This window comes from Acanthochromis polyacanthus, chromosome 1 (genome assembly GCF_021347895.1).
Source record: "Acanthochromis polyacanthus isolate Apoly-LR-REF ecotype Palm Island chromosome 1, KAUST_Apoly_ChrSc, whole genome shotgun sequence".
NCBI lineage: Eukaryota > Metazoa > Chordata > Actinopteri > Pomacentridae > Acanthochromis > Acanthochromis polyacanthus.
In genome coordinates, this window is record NC_067113.1 from 60577721 (window position 1) to 60585722 (window position 8002).

Genomic DNA, 8002 nt, shown 5'->3' on the forward strand with positions numbered 1-8002 from the left:
TCAACATTTTCACAACTCAATGAAACAGTTTAGTTAAGTAGCAGTAGAACTAGCCATAAGAAAACTGTTCAACTGAATTTCCGATGTCAGTTAACCCTCTAAATCTCAACCAGTTTCTGGGCATTTGTTGCTCACGTCACATTTTTATTCACTGTAGGCCAGCGCTCGATTTAGACGGTTGCCAGGTCGCCATTTGTGACGGTTTTTTAGTCGCAAATGGCGACCTGGCGATCGTCCAAATCGAGCGCTCGATCGAGCTGAACCGTGTATCATGTTTTCTTCATGGAGGCAGCCACTTTGTATGATGTCATCAACCTCCTATCATTCCCGGCGCTCCCGGCGACCTGGCAACCGTCTAAATCGAGCGCTGCTGCAGGCTAATTTCTTACTGCGATATAAAGTCATACACCTCTATGGAAACAGCACAACCATGGCTAAAAGGAAAGAAAACTCACAAATGTCATAAGTGTAGTATAACTTAGCTACAATGTCACAAAACACACATAGAAGAGAAAAAATGACTGTAGCTACAGAAAGTTAATTCACCATGTTGAATGTTTCTTCCAACAACTTGCTCCTCTGTACACCATCTTTTGAGCCATGCGGCATTGATCAAGTATGTTGCATTTTCCTTCTAATCTCTCTAATTGGTTTCTAGCCTTGTGTCCTGTTTGTTCCATGTAAACACAGTCTGCAGTTCAACTGAGAACCTGAAGTTTTGTCTTGTGACTGCTGGTCACAGCTGAGTCGGTCAAGGTTTCTCATTTTCACCGAGGAGCAGAGAATTTTTTTTTTTTTTTACAAAATCTGGTGAATGCTGAAGCTTACTTTGATAATATCCCATCATTAAGCATAGAATAGATCCACTTTACCAACAGAACCACACGACATATGATCAGCTCCATGACTCTCTGAAGAAAATGTGGCAATTCATCCTGGTTTTCCAGTATTTGACCAATAAATGGCATGATTTTGAAGATAACATGCATTTCAAACTAGGGATGTCCCGATCCGATCACATGATCGGAAATCGGGCCCGATCACGTGATTACAGACTCGATCGGGATCGGAAGTGACCTCCCGATTTGGACTCGGTTGGATATATATGTTTATTTTTTATTTAATTTCCTTTTTAAATGAGATGTATATAGATGAAAACAGGAATAGGCTCAAACCTGACAAGGTGGAAATGTTGGTTTTCATCAAGAAAAACATACATGTCCTTCAGTGAAACTCTAGACAAATATGTGCCATTCATAAGAGCACATTACTACTACTGGCCTTACGGTATTATAAAGTGGCTCTTTGTTAACTTTGTTCCCTATTGTTTACATGCCTTTGAGTTGAGCTGACCTGCTGTTTATTTTATAGAAGTTTATTATTTATTTATTTTTGCTGTTGTACCTAAGCCAAAAGGGAAATTTATTATTTATTTTACTTTTGTACCTAAGCTAAAAGGGAAATTTGTTATTTTTACTTTTGTACCTAAGCTAAAAGGGAAATTTATTTATTTTCTGATTGTTATTTTTAGTCACAGAAATGTACTGTTCTAAGTGTTGTTTTGAATTGACGTTAAGAAAATAAAAAAGGAAAACTTTTCATAAGTTTTTTTGTTATTTTTTTAATAGATAATATACATGTTTTACTATATTAGAAAAGAATCGGATCGGGACTCGGAATCGGCAGATACTCAAAATGATAGGACTCGGACTCGGACTTGGTGGCAAAAAAACCTGATCGGGACATCCCTATTTCAAACCCTAGAGGGTTTTAGAGTTCAGAGGGTTAAATGCAGTGGATAAAAACCTTCATATAAGCACGTAATGAGAACGCAAAGTTCTGTTGCATGAACAACCCCAAGGGTGCTGCGTCTTTGCTAATTAGCTGCCGATCATATCCCTTGATAACAAAGTGTGCTTCTCTCCATCGTTCTCTGTGAAAGCCTCCAGAGGCAAGCAAGTCTGCTGCTGTCTGGGCTTCTTGATGCCCCATCAACCCTTGCAGACCAACGATTGCCCTCGTCCTTCTGGGTCAAAGAACAACCCCTATCTGGATCTCACTCCTGACCAGACAACACTGTGTCCTCCAATATGTCAACCTAAGCACCACACTCCTGACAGTTCGCTTCAAGCTTTGACTGCCTTGGTCAAACACAACATGGATCCAGTTGTGACGCCACCATTTGGTGACTCCAGGTCCTGGCCTGTCACTCAAAACCTCAACACCACGGTACAGCAGCCTCACTTTGGTCACTATACAAGGACCTCAGGGGACATAAAGTTCCTTTAACATTTGGGTATTTATGTCCTCTTCTAGATCACGTCGCTTTACCCCTTAGCTGAATTTACTTGCTTTGATTATTTGTTGTCCATCAAAAGTGGAGACCATTCCTTTATCATCACTTTTTTATTCATTATTATTTAGGTTTTTTTTCTGTTATTAGATTTGTGTGTTCCATTTGTGCGCTACCATGAAAATTATAACCTGTGTGTTATGATAGATAAAATGGCTAGATTCAGAAGAAGAAAGGCCCTCAGAGAGCACAGTACTCTGCTGAGGTTGCTCAGTCGTTGGATCGTTTCCGACGGATGAATCTTTAATGAAAAATTGCATGGTGATGAGCACAGACGTGTGTTTTGCATGTGTACATTAAGTACGGATACCAAAAAGAATGACCTAAATATGTAGCGGGTGGCAGGAACTGATGGGACTCAGAAACACCCCCACAATTTGATCAGTTGTTCCTTCTGTCATTTCTAATAGATAAGTCCTGACAAGTCTGCAGCGGTCGATTTGTAGTAGAATCACAATCATGTCGACAACAGGCAGCTGACGTAGTGTTCACTTGTTGTCATAGTTACAGTGATGCCATGTCATTATCTGGCAATGATACAGAAATGTTTAACAAATCCATGGATCCAGACTATAAGCTGCACCACTGCCAAAATCTAATCACTTGGTCCTTGTGTCATTTCTGACCTTCCCTGAAAATTTATATCCAAATCTGTTAGTCCATTTTTGAATAATGTTGCTAACAGACAGAAAGACAAACATGCGCCGATCGTCACATAACTCTGTCACGTTCTTGGCGGAGTAATAAACATTTTTGGTTTTGAAAATGGGTTATTAAAAATTTACTTTCAAAACTGACTTCACAACTCAACAGATTTAAATTCACTACAGTTGTCAGTTTATGAAATAATGCAAGTGTAACGAACAGACAAGCTGCTGCGAATCCGTCAGTTTTACTGGAAAGCCAAAACCCATTGAGAACAACAGAATCTACTACTAGAAACTGAAGAGCAGTTTCTGTATGAGCGGAGATGCTCAATATCAGTATCGACCATGAATGTTTATTTAAGTGCATGCATAGACAATAGCCTGTTCTGCATTGACTGGTACTCTGTAGTGACCTCAGGGAACAATTAAGTACTGCTGACCTCTTCATTCCACGGAAGAAATCGACAGAGAACAATGAGTCAAAACTACAGCGCTAGCTTCCCTTGAGAGATTTTCTCTGTCTTTTAGCGAGGATAAAGAAATAGTTTATGTCTAAAAACAACAAGGAGGTGTGGAAGAAAAGCTTTCATGCTCAGCAAACAATTATTGGAAAAATAAAGAGCACAAAATAAATCAGTCAAACCTGCTCACCGCTTTTTGCCCATATTACTCGCATTATCTGATTTCCCATGCGTGTGCAAACACATAAAGCAACAAAACACAAATTGAAGGTGCTGTGGACACAAGCCGACACCCTACAGCTCAGTAAAACAAGTGCATGGACTAACATGGGTACAGGACACAGCACAACTAAAACTGATTTGCTTCAAATTTCATGAATACATCTAATGTAAATAAGAACTGTTAGTGTGAAGCAGAAATACTAGCTCAAAATGATTTCTGCAAGACACACAGCCCTGCTGAAAGTTAAGTATACAAGTAAAAAGCCTCTCTCCTTGCAACAAGCCAAGCACTTGGCATAATTAATCAGCTCCATTAACAGAGCTGTGCAATCTGAGGTAAATGCACCACCAAAGCTTTATTTCTAAGAGCCACAGGAGTCCTACAAATTCTTTTCAATTAATAATAATAACTAGAAATGGCAAATACGTTTTTAGATTTTCTGTTGCAGTCAAAACATTTTGAATAAAGTGCCACGTTGCTTCTTAAGATTATTTTTTTAACCATCAAAGTGTTTTTGTCGTGTGTTTATTGAGATATTCATGTGAATCTGGTCTCTACCCAAGAACAATATATGTGGGATGTTTTGGGACACTAAAGACATGACAAGACATTCTGTCACTATTTAAAATGTCCTGTTTTAAAAGCAGAATTTCACAGTTTAAACGAATGACCAGAGTAAAAATAAAATGGTCAGTTAATGGATTTATAAGCCCATCCACAGGAAAATAATCTGTACTATTTATTACCAATATTTTCTACATTTTTTTCAGACAAAAAACACAACATAGTATTTGTTTACAGCGTTTTACGATAAAACACAATCGATATATTTCAGTTTTCTGACAGTGTGTGTGAAACCATTTCAGCTTTTTCCCCCATTCTGTACTATTGTCATATCAACTAGAGAAAAATATTTCATTTCTGATTTCCTACGAACAATAAAATAATAGCAAATATATTTACATATTTTATTTTTCCACTTTAAACCAACAACAACAAAAAAGGAAATTGGTCCATTTTTTTTCCATTTTAAGCCAAAAAAAAAAAAACAAAAAACAAATCAGCATCACTTTTGATTTTTCTTTTAGAAACCAACAATGAAAACAACTGAAAATAGGCCTATTTTCCTTTTTCTGTTTTACACTTTCAATGAAGACAAACACAAGTGCAACTAAGATAGCTAAAACGAAAAGGCTACAGATGTAATGCAAAATGTCAGTATTAATGAAGACAAGTCATATATTTAAAGCACTAAAGCCTTGATAGTCATGTGAAGTCACAGCAGATTTTAAACAACAGCTGTTGAGCCAAAGCGTTTCCCAGCAGAGAGACTTGCATTACAAATTTACCTAACAAGCAACAGAACTCTACAATATTACATCAAACACACATTTCCTGAGTTAATTAGACATTAAGGTTAAGCCCCTACAATATTATGAATTATATAAATTTACCTGTCTTTGTCAGCATTAATATAATGCAGGAGAATCTCCCAAAGCAGATTTCAAACTGAGAGCTCCGTGTCGACCAGGTTAGTGCACAGGCAACAAGGTGAGGTTCAAGAAGAGCTCAATGGAAACTCCATTTGACTGGCAAATGAGCTGGTTGCTCCTGTGACCTTGGATTGGGCACCTCGGCAAATGTTTGCCATGGAAAGTCTGGGATTACTCTCCTTTACATGCACACGAGCAGAGGAGAGGATGGAAATATGGAAATACAGTGTATGACTGGCACCGGAGGAAACCGATGACTTCTCATCGTCGTCTAAGATCCTCTGCCCGTTTGAAAATAATCCGTTCAGCGTCCCCAGATCTGATCATCTTCTCGACAAAAAACATGAACTGCACTAGGTGCTTCCAACATCATTTCATGCTTCCCACTGCATCATTGAGTCAGAGCAACAACGACATCAGAGGCTGTTAAATGGAGAATCAGCTTCAAGCTATAAAAACTAACGGACAGCTACAAAAATATACAAATTGGGCAGAGGGTGGGTATGGAGTAGTGAGAGTGCCAAATTACATAAATCTATAAAAGAATAAGCAATTGAAAGTGGAAATGTAAAGATTAATGAATTAAAAATAAATAATAAAAGTAGAAATATAAAGACAAATAAACAAAATAATGAAAAAAATAAGAAGAAACGTGCTTATAAATAAAATAAAAATAATCTGGAAATATAAAGCAATATTAATTGAAAAATTAATCAATAAAAGAAAGGCTAAAAAAGTAGAAAGAAATGTGCTTTCCCTTTGCTTTTAAAGCAACATTAAAAGTCGCCTTTTCTTTAATGGATTAATTTTTTTTATTAGCATTTTTACATAGTAACCTTATTTATTTTTTGTCTTTATATTGCCACTTTTATTTTCTTATTCTTTTATAGATTTACTTTTGCAAATTTGTAATCCATAAAAAGAAGAAGTGACATTTAATGTCGCTTTAAAAGCAAAGGAAAAACACATTTCTTATTTATTTTTCCTTTATATTTTTACTTATATGTGCCTTTACTTTTATGGAATAATTTTTTGATTAGTACTCCTTTATATTGCTGCATTATTTTATTTATAAGCACACTTTTTCTTTTTTTTTTTTTTACTTTTTTATTTATTTGTCTTCATAGCTCTACTTTTATTAGCCGTTTCTTTAATGTATTTTTAAAAAATATTCCTTTATAAAGCAACATCATTTATTTACTAATTTGTCTTTATATGTCCATTTCCATTTGCTATATTCTATTATGGATTTATTTTAGTAATTTGGCACTCTCACTACTCCACATATGTGGGAGCGAGAGAGAGCTTCATGAAATCCCAGGTGGACAACATGAGAGGCTGATATGTGATATCAGGCCAGGATGCACCGGATGTACCAGTTGCCTGACACAATTAGGAAGAGTTGCTAGTGCCAGTCAGTCTCCTGTTTCTGCTCCTGGCTGCTGTCAGGTGAAAGTGGTAACAGAGTACCAGGGCTAAGGAGGCTGAGGACATGCAACACTGCAGCAGGAAGGGGGGGGGGGGATGTGCAGCCAGCTGGGGAGGTCAGGTTGGAGGAGCAGCTACATTTACACCACAAAACACAACAGCCACACGGAGCCGAACCCCGCTGCTTGTTCCTCGAATCGCTCGGAGACACTCGGCTGCAGGAAATCCAAATTAAGCTGATCACTCCCCACTTGGTTGCACGGCACACGGCGCCCTGCCCGCACGGATGCTGTGAATTAGCTTCCAACTACAAGTGGGCTATTTCTCGAAATGCTCACCCCGGTTTATGAGTTGGTGCAGATGCGGGGAGCTCAGTGGAGCGTACGGAGATGAAGATGCTACACCTCAGCGTCGAGCGTCTTGATTTATTACATAATCGTACGCATTGCTCGACTGCGGAGTCACGGCTGTCACCCCGCCACACGGAGAATTAGCAATTAAGCTAGCAGCGTTTAATCACCAGCACAAGGCGGCAGACGGCAGCGGTCATTCCGGGCTCTGAGTCGGTTTGCACTCACCTTTGTGTCGCTGATGGTCTCCCGGAAGGCTGTCTGAGCGGCTCGCGGAGGAAAATTAAAAGCTGGCTGGAAATTAAAGCTTCAGTTTTCGGAGACGTTTGTCTGTTTGCTAACTGTTAGCTGGCGATGTTTCTACGTTTATTAATGTTACTTCACGGGCTTCAGCCGGTGATGGTTTGCTCTCTTCTCAGCCTAGCGGCGACACGCTGTACTAATAATAAAGTCTGGAAGGTTAAAAATTAACTTCACACAAATGCTCTGCTGTGTAGTGACTGTTTACCTGCAGTCGACTTGTTAGCCACTACCGCGCCTGAGCGCCTCTGTCATGGGTTTGAGTGGGAAAAGGACAAGGCTGAAGGAATATACAGCAGTTCCTGTTTCAGATTTCAAAATAAGAGCTACAAAAATATTTTTTGATAACTGGATTTTGGCTACCTATGGCATATGATTTTTGGATTAATTTTTGTTACTAAATTAATTTTAAAATAATAAATTTTAGATGTTGAAACTAAATTTCTAATTTCCATTAGCATCAGCTTGGCCTCAACTGATATGTTTTATCAGGACTAATATCAAGTATTAGTAAATAAGATTCGAAGTCAATCGTCATGACACATTTAGAACTTGAGAACACATACAGATACAGAGAGGCCATTGCATCAGAGCCAAAATGGTACATTTTTAAACTGATTTATTTGACTGAAAATTAAATAAAATAAATACCAACACTGACAATAACAAAAATGCTTAAAATTGGATCTCATAATACGGAGCGGACTGAGAAAATTTTCAGTTAAACCTTTTCAATTAATGGGTGCC

At 38.1% G+C, this 8002-nt stretch overlaps 1 protein-coding gene across 4 annotated transcripts in view; it reads right to left on the reverse strand.

Annotated features, from left to right (window-relative positions):
- osbpl8 (oxysterol binding protein-like 8) overlaps positions 1–7525 on the reverse strand; it is a 122501-nt gene extending 114976 nt beyond the window's left edge. For 2 of the 4 annotated variants that reach the window (XM_051954809.1, XM_051954615.1), the window contains exon 1: positions 7184–7524. The gene's annotated coding sequence lies outside the window, so the exon portion shown is untranslated. Of the gene's footprint in view, positions 1–7183 lie in introns of all 4 variants that reach the window. The other 2 variants (XM_051954743.1, XM_051954710.1) reach the window with 2 other exon arrangements.
- Between the last annotated feature and the right edge of the window lie 477 nt (positions 7526–8002).